Source organism: Triticum aestivum, chromosome 3A (genome assembly GCF_018294505.1).
Source record: "Triticum aestivum cultivar Chinese Spring chromosome 3A, IWGSC CS RefSeq v2.1, whole genome shotgun sequence".
In the NCBI taxonomy this organism is placed as follows: Eukaryota; Viridiplantae; Streptophyta; class Magnoliopsida; order Poales; family Poaceae; genus Triticum; species Triticum aestivum.
The window spans coordinates 687,326,332-687,338,155 of NC_057800.1; the positions used below are offsets into that span (position 1 = coordinate 687,326,332).

Sequence of the window (11,824 nt, forward strand, 5' to 3'; positions counted from 1 at the left end):
AACAAAAACCGGCATTGCTTCATCCGTCCCATAAATATACAGCTGCATGCATTATCCAAAAAAAAAAAACGGAAGGCAAACCGCGCATTGGAGTGTCCTCCTACGACTCGTTCCAAAATCTTGGAGCTTTGTTTATCTTACATGTTTTGCCGGCCTTGTCGTTCACATGCATGGTCTCTCTCAGAGTATAAATAAAAATGACTTCATCTGCAAATGCACAAGTGGCGATTCCACAAAATTTCAGTGCCATGACAAGCTAGAAACACACTCTCGGCGGCCAGCCATGGCTCCTTGGCGCCTCCACCCTGCCCTGCTCCTGGCTGTGGCCGTACTTGGTGCTGCGTCTGCTGCTCCTGACTACATACCGTTTGATGAATTCTGCGTAATAACGGGGTACAACTACACCGACGGCAGCCAGTACCAGATCAACCTCGACCAACTCCTCCACGATCTTACTGACGGTGCGATTAAGAATGGCGGCTTCTTCGAGGCCAGCCACGGCGATTATCCCGACCAGGTATTCGCGCAAGCAATGTGCTACGTCGACTCTGACTGGACAATGTGCCAGCTCGCCTTGCAGGCGGCACCGTCATACATGATGACCAAAGCGTGCCCGTACGGCCGGGACGCCGCAATCATGTACGGCGACAGCTGCTACATACGCTACGCAAGCTCGAACTTTTCCGGCCACGCCGACTTGTACGCCAAAGGGATCGACGGAGCAGTTTTTTATAGCAACGGCGACAACAATGAGACGAGGTGGGAGCTGGTAAGGCTCCTCCCAATGCTCCACCTTGTACAGGTGCTAAGCATGCCATGTAGGCGAAAAATCTGATGTGGCAAAACAATTAATATGAGAGAAATTAATTTGGTAACTCCAGGAAGAACCAATGCCAAAACACGTGAATCTAGGCAAAATATTTAAATGAAGCAAGCTCACCAATGCATGAAAGAGTTTAGTAGCTAAATCATTAAATGAAGGAAGCTTAGCAACAACAAATTAAGCACCTATGCATTATGGACTATAGTTGCTAAAGTATTTAATGCGCTTAGCATCTTATCTAAACATCTTTCCATTGGAAGAGGTCTAACCCAGCTCATGGTGGAGGCCGCTGGGTCCCCACGGCGGTTCACCAACCGGAACCAGACATATGTGGACTCGCACGGCGACTCGAAGGTGTTGTACGGCCTGGTGCAGTGTTCCACAGACTTGTCGCCCACAGAGTGCACAACCTGTCTTAATAAGATCGTAGAGGCGAGCATGCCTCGAAATGCCTCCCAGGCTAGGGCCATGAGGTACGGCTGCTACATCACCTACACACCCGATCCAATCTACATTCGGTCTGCAGGTCAACCTCCACTCCAAATATGTGCTGCTGAATCTAAATTTTCAACCGTGATAACGGTACTGCTGAATCTCAATTTCCCTTTCCTTTTTGTGCATTGATCAGGAGCTGAGTTGCCTCCGCAGCCGCGCCGCCCAAACCGCCGGCTCATTTTGGCAGTGTGTGCCGCCGTTGCCGGTTCCATCCTATTGTTGATCTGCATTAGCATCTCGGTGCGGCTCTTTTCATGCCGCCTAGAGAGAAGGGCTCGCTCAAAACAAGACGACGAGGCCATGGAAAACGAGCTCAGGAAAGGGACCGGACCCAGGCAGTTCCGCTACAGCGAGCTGGCAGCTGCCACCAACAACTTCTCCGACAACAAAAAGCTCGGGGAAGGCGGGTTTGGCTCGGTCTACAAAGGGTTCCTTAAAGACTTGAGAATTGAGGTGGCTATCAAGAGAGTGTCCAGGGGCTCTAAGCAGGGGGATGAAGGAGTACGCCTCTGAGGTGAGAGTCATAAGTCGGCTTCGGCACCGCAACCTTGTGCAGATCTTTGGCTGGTGCCACGCCGGCGGCGAGCTCCTCCTGGTCTATGAGCTGATGCCCAACAGCAGCCTCGACGTCCATCTTCACGGCACGAAAAATGTACTATGGTGGCCAGTCAGGTTAGGTGATCGTGACCTTAATGTAAATATTTCTTACTCCCTTCAATTCAAAAAAGCGTTTGCGGCTTTAGTTCAAATTTGAACCAAATTTGAACTAAAGCAAGGACACTATTTTTGATCAGATGGAGTAATAATTTGTTTGGATTTGGATCACTAGCGAGTTGTACAGTCTGATGACCGTATCTAATGGTTTTACTTCAGGCATAAGATCGTGCTGGGGATCGGCTCTGCGCTTTTCTACCTGCATGAGGAATGGGAGCAATGCGTTCTGCATAGGGACATCAAGACCAGCAACATGATGCTGGATGCGTTGTTCAACGCCAAACTTGGCGACTTCGGGCTCGCCAGGCTCGTCGACCACGACACAGGGTCGCACACGACTGAGCTCGCTGGCACATTGGGGTACATGGACCCGGAGTGCACGGTCACTGGGAGAGCCAGCACGGAGTCAGATGTCTATAGCTTCGGCGTCGTGCTGCTCGAGATCGTGTGTGGGCGGAGGCCCACCGCGGCTCGGCCGGACGGCACGCTGATCCATCTGGCGCAGCGGGTGTCGGAGCTGTACGGCCAAGGGACAATCCTCGACGCGGCTGATGCGCGGCTGGACGGGAACTTCCACCCCCAAGAGGTGGAGCGCGTGTTGGTCGTTGGCCTGTGGTGCACATGCCATGACCGGAACCTACGGCCATCCATAAGGCAGGCTATCAACGTGCTGCGGTTGGAGGCGCCGCTCCCAGAGAGGTTGCCGCCTGTTGGCCATCCGGCCGGCCCTCTTCCCATGCCAGACTCCGATACGGGTCACAGCTCCTGCACCAGCACCGCTCAGCAGCCAATGTAATGGTACTCTGCGTGGGCTTGATTGCAACGGCACGCTAGCTTTAGTTTGGACGGTTAGCATCTGTCTTTTCTGTTGTAAAACATCTCCGTGGTACTATATTGTTACGGAAATGTTAATGCTCACACGTGTGGGCATTAGCCAACTCAGCCACACGCCTCCATCACCGTCCAGTAACTTCTGCACGAATCTTGGCACGAATTAGCTGATTTTGTATGCCACGTAGGACAATTCGTGTGTGTGGTGTATGAGAAAGGTCGCCCACACATTCATTTTATCACACGAAGGAGTCGGTGTGTGAGCGTTTAGCAGTTCGTCCACACACTCGTTTTCAGTCACGCACAAGGGCTGGTGTGTGGGCAGTTTGCCATCTCGCCCACACGCCCGCCTCCTTTCCCACACCCAAGCTGTCAATTGCCATGCATTTTGCAGTGTACATGGCAACTGCCCTAGTGCGATTGCAACCAGATGGCAACTCTTTTTTTTACTCGAACATGTCATTTGCCATATGTTTGGCATGATACATGGCAAACTGCCCTAGCATGCACGTAAGCAGATGGCAACTCTTTCTTTTTTAAATGGCAACTGCCCTAGCGTGCTTGTGAGCACATGGCAACTCTCTCTTTTACCCAAACATGTTTTTTGCCATGCCTTTTTTTGTAGCGCTACATGGCAACTGCCTAGTGTTAGTAGGTGGCAACTCCTAAAGTTTTGAAATCATGGCAACTGCAGTAGACCGGACCACACATGGCAACAACTTTAGTTGTCCAAAAAATGGCAATCTGGAACTTTGACCTGAGATGGCAATTGCAGTTGAGCAAACATGGCAACTGTAGTTGTCCGACATGGCAACCGTAGTTCAGCGACATGGCAACTGCACTTAAACGAACATGGACGAGGGTCCGGCCCATGGCAACTGCGGGGCACGCGGTAAAGTGTCACGTGGGGCGTGCGGGACCACGAGGTACGAGGCCTGATGTACCGGGCGTGTGGACGTTATCTATTTCGCCCACACGCACGCGTGTAAGAGGGACCGGGAGGGAAAAAAGAGGCATTTGGGCGCTAGTTGTTTTGCCCACACACAGACGTGTGGGCTGGTCCTCTTAGGCACCACACAAAACGTGTGGGCAGATTCCTTTAATGCCCACACGTGTGGCAGTTAGCGGCGTCCTATTGTTATAGTCGAATTTAAGGATGGCAATTTTATCAATGGTATGGGTATCCGCGAATACCGTGCTCGCATGGGTAGGGTTTGGGCATAATTTTATATCCATGGGTAGTACCTATATCCTACCTGTTAAGTCATGGATAGGATATGAGTATAGCCTTTTACGTACCCATGGATATACCCATACCCTACTCAATACTAACATGTGAGTTTTACTCGTGATTCACAAGTGTATCTATGTTAAAGTTGTGTCATGAGCTTATGAACCTATGTTAAAGTTGTCATCAATTGTCAATTTGAATTGAGATAATTTTTTTTAGAAAAAGGGTTTCCCCCGTTTTGTATTACAAAGCAACCATCGGATACAACCAACGATAGGTGCTTGGGCGGAAACAACACAATCACGCCCAAAAGAAAAGAAAGAGAAAAAAAGAAAGGAAACAAATGCCGATAACGGCGGATCGACAAAAACGACGAAGCCTCGCGACCGCTGCGTCCACCGGAGATCGTCCCCCAAGCTCCGAGACTCCGAAGTGCAGGTACCAATCAACACCTCCAAGAAGGGATGCGACAATGACGACGCTGCTACCAGGGGTTTCCCCGGTACGCGGTGAGGAGAGAGGAAGGGTAGCCCCTACGCCCTCCAGGAAGGTCCGGCGGTACCCTCAGGCGCCACCGCGTCGGTGTCGGCCAAGCCAATAGGGATTTCTCCCGATCCCATCCTCCACCTCAGGCACTCCAGAGCTCGCCACCAATCCGACCACCACCCTGCTCCAACACAGACACGAAGCTTCCCACGCTGTCTCATCACGGCACCGCGAAGATGGCCTGCACAACGAAGAAGGGGAGCCGAGACTAGGGCAGCAGCACCGTCAGCATACTGGAGGGCCCCACCTCCACCGTCCATGACGGTAGCCGACGGGACACCAAAGCAGGAGCCTACCGGGCCCGTGGCCCCACAGGCCCGGCCGGGCCCTCAAACGCCCGGACAGCTCCCGCCTCCACGCCGCAGCTGGCACGCCGTCGGCGTCGCTGCCTCCCATTCGAGCTGCTCCTCGTCCTCACCACACAGACGACGACGAAGCCACGCCGGGGGCCAGCCCGCTAGGACCCAGATGGTGCCCGCGGGCCCTGATCTGGGCCGGGCGCGCGCCACGGCCAACCTGCGCCACCATGCCGTCTTGCCACCAAGGGGCCGCACCACCACCGCGCGAGCCGCCGACCACTGCTGCCAAGGAGCACCGCCGCCGCCCCCATGCCCCGGGCAGGGAGCCGCACGCACGGGACAAGCAGGCTCCGCCGCCGCCAACACCACCCGGCCAGCGCCGGGGGCGCCCGTCGGAGGCGGCACGGAAGGAAGGAGAGACGAGGCGGCCGAAGGGGGGGCGGGGCTCGTGCCGCCCTGGCCACCTCCCAGGGAGGCGGCACGGAGCGGATCCGGGGGAAGGGAGAGGGGGAGGGAGGGCGGGGGCGGCCGGCGGCGGCGACGGGGCCTAGGAAGGCCGGCGGCGGCGGGGGGGGGGGGGGGGGGGAGGAACCCTAGAGCGGGGCTCCGCCCGAGGGTCTCGGTCTCTCAAGGCAGATAGGAAGATAGATCTCAATTGAGATAATTATCATGTACTCATCTAACTGTTATTGAGTTGAGATCAATATTTTTTTGTCAAATGTGCTATAGATGAATGTAAAATTGCGAATAACTTGTGTATTATTTGATCTATCCGTTGGGTACCCAATGGGTATGGCTACCCATCGGGTATGGGTACGGGTAAAGGTTCATACCCATGGGTATGAGTATGGATAGAATTTTGTACTCATTGATTGCACGGGTATGAGTATGGTATTACTCTACCTGCCCCATACCCTACCCATTGCCATCCTTAGTCAAATTGTATTTCCTTCGTCCCGAATTACTTTTCTTAATTTATCTAGGTACAGATGTATTTAGATACAAATGTATGTAGATACGTTTCAGTGTTAAATACATCTATATCTATGAAAATCTAAGATAAGTATTTTGAGACAGATGTAATATATTTTTTCTAGACAGAAATCAACTTTGATGTACTGCCACAGTGTAAAAATAAATCTATTTTTAGTTTTTTTGACTAACTCTGACCCTGAACAGTTTTTCTTTTATCTCCTTACACTTAACCGTTAAAATAGGGTAGCATAGTTTCAAGTCCTATTTGGGAAGATTTGACTCGTTTTAAATTTGAATTGATTCTGACTAGCGACCCCGTGTCCTTCTCCTTTTTGTTATATTGTCCATTAAACATGGACAAAACGGTTTTGGCTCCAAGTGCCCCAAACTCTCCTACAAACTTACCATGCAACACCCAATGCTTCATGCCCCCCCCCCACTCCCTTGCAACAAGTTCTGCAGTCCTCGACGTTGTTGCAGCAGCTGCGCTGGCAGTCACAACATCGTCGAACGGGTCGCTAGCAACAGTTGCGCATGTCGGGACACAGGGTATGCTACTCTAGAGCCAATAAAAAATTTCTACCACGTAGCCAAGAACAGCTGCTGGAGATAGATCATGGGGTTAGGCCACTGGTAGAAAAAGGGCCTATAGTCCCGGTTCGTAAGGGCCTTTAGTCCCGGTTCCGGAACCGGGACTAAAGTGTCGGTACTAATACCTTCCCCCTTTAGTCCTGGTTCAATCCAGAACCGGGACTAAAGGCCCTCCACGTGGGCAGTGCGCAGAGCCTAGTCAGGAGACCCTTTGGTCCCGGTTGGTGGCACCAACCGGGACCAATAGGCATCCACGCGTCAGCATTTCTGTGGCTGGGGTTTTTGTTTTTTTGAAAGGGGGGGGGGTTGGGGGTTTTGGGGGGTTAATTTAGGTGTTTCATATATTGTGTTAGCTAGCTATAATTAATAGAGAGAAGTGTCCTCTCTTATGTCCGTGCTTGGTCGACGCTACGTACTATACATACGTATAGAGAGGACTAGACACGCTGGCTAGCTAGTAAGCAAACGAAGGAAACAGAAGATCGTCATGAACATATATGCATACAGAGAGAAGTGATATCGACCACCTCTCCTTCTCCGAGAGATTGGTCGAACAACAAGTTCTCGTATATCTATCTGACACTACCGGCTACATATATACAATAATTATCTCTTACAAATATAATCATACGGACTCAGGGTCCACATAGAATTCTCCGTCTTCAGGGATCACGTGGTCAAGAAAGAATGCCGTCAATTCCTCTTGAATTGCTCGCATGCAAGCTGGTGCTAGGAGTTCATCCCGCTTCCGAAACATCTAATTTGAAGAAGGGGGTCAATACATATATATATGAATGAATGAAACTCAACACAAATGATGGTAATAAAATAAAATTGTGAATGTTGTTATTTACGTACTTCATATTGTTCGTTAGAGTACCCGCCCCGCTCACAGGTCGTGTGGCGGATGGACTCGCAGATGTAGTATCCACAGAAATCATTCCCTTGTTCCTGCCACAACCACTTTATAAGAAATAGAGGTCAATCAAACTGATAAGCAAGAATGCTAAATGGTATTGATGAAACTAGCGCTTGAATCACTAGGAGATGCGCGGAACATGCTACTATAGTACTTACTTTCGGGTGTCTAAATTCCAGCTCCTTCGGCAGTCCCGGAACTGTTTTGGTGAATTTTCTCCAATCCCTGCCGGACAAAGAAAACAATTACTTGATATCAGGAAATGAACAAAGTTGCTGATATGGTGGATAATGATCGATTTAACTTACTTCTGGAGTATTTGAGTCATGTTTGCTTAGTCCTGGGGATCTTTTCGTTTAGAGTCTAAGACAGTTACTACTCCCTGCTCAAGCTTAATCTCTAGGAGAATATAGTGAAAACTGCACACACATGCATAACTCATCAATTACATTACTATAACCTTGACTAATATATAAGGGAAACCGAATACGCACAAGACAGTAACACTCACCTGAAGTTGTAAGGAAAGAGTATTATATCTTTGTTTTGAATTATTACGAACGATCGTAGCAAGTTGGCCTCGGTAGCTGCGGCATGAAGTTTAACCTCAGTTGCATCTATGAGATATGTGTTAATGAACCCAATATCACCAACTTGTCTTTTCTTGAATTCGGCGATCTTCAATCTGCATAATATAGTGAGGATGATTATAAATACATGCAATGAAAGAGCTAAGCTATATAGAGAAACTTAATGACAGAAGTAGTACTACTTACAGACAGTGGCAGGTGACCGTTGTTTTATCGAGGGCCAATTGATTGAAAAACTGATAGAACTCCTCAAATGGAACAGGCAACAGATCAATTCCAACGAGGTCATGCTCCTTTTTAACTTTCACATACAAAGTACTCCTCCCCCCAGAGTCTCTGCAGATTTTCAAGTACCAATCATGCAATCTTTGCATCATCGTTGATAGAGATCTTTCATCTTTGACGAGAGGCTTCCCGTACTCGTATCTTTGTATCTGCACGTCCACGGGTTCATAATGTACTTCGTCGGGCAGGTAATCTGCAAGATTGCTATAACCGGGCACCATCCTCGGATCATTAGCGACGTTGTGGCTAGGCACCTTGAGCGGGGGGCACGATTGCTTCGCTTGTTCGCCGAGCTGGGCAATTTGTTTCCCAGCTCGTCGTTCTTTCAGCCTTTGATCACTGACAGTACTGCCCGACCGCTCCGCTTCGGCAAATTCTTTTCCAATAATGCGGTCATAGTTTCCTTTCGGCGGATCAGACTTCGGTGGTTTTGTTAGGGCAGCCAGAGTGCGCTTCACTTTCACCTGATTTACCTTCTCCTCCGGAGGTGGATGTTTCTTTGCTTTCACCCCTTCAAAGAAGTTTCTCACTTCTTCTCGCGCGATCTCGGCGTTCTCCTCCAGGGTCCTCTCATATGGTAACTTCTCTGGAGTCTTCAGAGAAGGACCGAATCTGTATGTCCTCCCGCCTCTGGTTGTACTGCTAGACGCCGACCGAGCAGACGTAGCGGTTGTCTTCTTTACTTGCTTAAGAGGCGGAGGAGAAGGACTACGACGCGCCGGAGCAGCTGGAGCGGCGGTAGGTCTCTTCCGCCCTTGCTGACGAGGCGGAGAAGGAGGAGGCTGGCTGCTCAGGCGCGTCGGCGCAGGCGGAGAAGGAGGCGGAGTGCCGCCATGCGCCGGAGAAGGAGCCGGCCGAGGGCCCTGATCGTCACTCGCCGAAGGAGGAGGCAGTGGAGGCAGAGTGCCCTGACTCGCTGGAGGAGGAGGAGGAGGCGGTGGCGTCCAGTTCGGAAGGTTGATGAGCTCCTTCCGCCATAGGCATGGAGTCTTCATAGCAGACCCCAGCCGAGTCTCCCCTTCACCGGTAGGGTGGTCAAGCTGGAGGTCCTCAAATCCCTCCGTTATCTCATCCACCATCACCCTAGCATATCCTTCTGGAATCGGCCGGCAGTGAAAAGTTGCGTCGGGTTCAGTAGGACAAACAGAGCCAACAGCCGCCTTGACCTTCAAATTCATCCATTGCGTCATAAGGTGACAATTTTGAGACTCCGTTATAGCATCCACGGGATAGCTGGCAGGAGCCGTCAAGGCATGCTCCGGCTGAAGCAGCTCGGTGGAAGCCACGCTGCTTCTGCACTGAGATGGCGGGGTAGCTTCGGGGGAGGCTTCGGCAGTACGTTTGCTGCGATTTGCTTCTCGTTCCTCTATCGCGTCTACCCTTGCTTGCAGCGCCTGCATTTGAGTCTGCTGCACTTTTTTCCTCCTCTCATGGGATTTGTAACCGCCTGCGTCCGGAAACCCAACCTTCCACGGAATGGAGCCTGGCGTGCCTCGTGTCTGTCCAGGGTGCTCAGGATTCCCGAGGGCCATTGTGAGCTCGTCGTTCTCTCTGTCTGGAAAGAACGTCCCTTCCTGCGCTGCTTCGATATACTGCTTAAGCTTACTGACTGGTATGTCCATTTGATCATTCGTCCAAATGCACTTCCCTGTTACAGGGTCCAGGGTTCCGCCAGCCCCGAAGAACCAAGTCCGGCAACGGTCTGGCCAGTTAATTGTCTCTGGTTCAATCCCTTTACCAACCAGATCATTCTCAGTCTTGGACCACTTAGGCCGGGCTACGAGGTAGCCACCTGACCCCGTGCGATGGTGAAGCTTCTTCTTCGCAGCATTTTGCTTGTTTGTCGCCGACATCTTCTGACTCTTTTCCGATGTCTTGTGGGCCACAAATGCGGGCCAGTGATCTCTGATCTTCTCATATCTGCCCTTGAATTCTGGTGTCTCATTATTTTCGACAAACTTATTCAGCTCTTTCTTCCACCTCCTGAATAGTTTTGCCATCCTCTTCAGAGCAAAAGACTTGATTAATTTCTCTTTAACTGGGTTCTCTGGATTATCCTCAGGCGGTAGGGTGAAATTTGACTTCAGCTCAGTCCAAAGATCATTTTTCTGCATATCATTGACATAAGAGACCTCACGGGTCTTCTGTAGCCGGCTTAAACCATTGCTGGATGCTTATCGGGATCTTGTCCCTAACCAGAACCCCGCACTGAGCAACAAATGCGCTCTTTGTCCGGAGGGGTTCAATAGGTTGGCCGTCGGGCGCGATTGCTATGATCTCAAACTTTTCATCCGAGCTCAACTTTTTCTTCGGGCCTCGTCTCTTTACCGAAGTTGTGCTCGATCCGGAGGGCTAGAAAAAAGAACAAAGACTTAATTAATATGTGTACATACCAAAACAATGAATGCATCAATCAGCTAGTCAGCATAGGCTTAACTAATATATATACCATTGGGTCACGGAGCCGTCCTCACGGTCTCCTTCTTGCACTGGCATTGGGTCACCGGAGCCGTCCTCATGTTCTTCTTCTTGCACCGGCATTAGGTCACTGTAGCCAGCTTGTTCACCCTCTCCTTCCAGACCATCGGTTTCATTGAGAAACAACGAGATGGCATCACTTCCTTCTGTGATTATGTCCCTCAACAACGCTTCTTTTGTTGCTTCGTCTAGGGCGGTGTCCATAGTTTCTACAAATATTTACAACATGGCAATTATTATTCAAACATGACAGATGGATATATTAGTGCCAAACGTAGAACTAGCTACCTAATCATAGTAAGCTATCGGGAGGGGGTATATATCGACAATGATGACACTACATCTATGTCCCTCGATGACCCTCGTTCCCGATAAAAAAAGAGGAAGAAGAAGCAAAAAAAGAGGAGAAGAAAGAATAGAGGAGAAGAACCCTGGAACCCTCGACCCCTAGACGACCCTCTTCTTCCTCTCATGTTCGAGAGGGTTGCCAAGGGGTCGGGAGGTTGCCTAGTGTCAAAGGATTCAACAAAACCATGTCTTCGTCATTAGGCGAAAGTAACATGTGCATGATGGTACGAAGCTCTTCAAAGTTGTTCTGGAACGGAGTCCCAGATAGGATAATTCGCTTTTTGGTACAAAGTTCAGCAAGAGCCTTCCGAATATCGCTATTTGGAAGGCGTTTGCTGAATTCGTACCAAAAGGCGGATTATTCTATCCGGGACTCCATTCCAGAACAACTTTGCAGAACTTCGTACCAACATGCCCTCGTTACTTCCGGCTAATGATGAAGGCATGGATTTCTTCAATACTTTGACACTAGGAAACCTCTCTCGACCCCTCGGTGATCCTCGACCCCTCGAACCCTCGACGACCCTGGAACCCTCGACCCCTAGACGACCCTATTCTTCCTCTCATGTTCGAGAGGATCGCCGAGGGGTCGGGAGGTTGCCTAGTGTCAAAGGATTCAACAAAACCATGTCTTCATCATTAGGCGAAAGTAACATGTGCATGATGGTACGAAGCTCTTCAAAGTTGTTCTGGAACGGA

General features: G+C 50.4%; 1 pseudogene; it reads left to right on the plus strand.

Moving 5' to 3' along the window:
• Positions 1–283: 283 nt before the first annotated feature.
• LOC123059105 (L-type lectin-domain containing receptor kinase IX.1-like) lies at positions 284–2,828 on the plus strand (annotated as a pseudogene).
• The last annotated feature ends 8,996 nt before the right edge of the window (positions 2,829–11,824 follow it).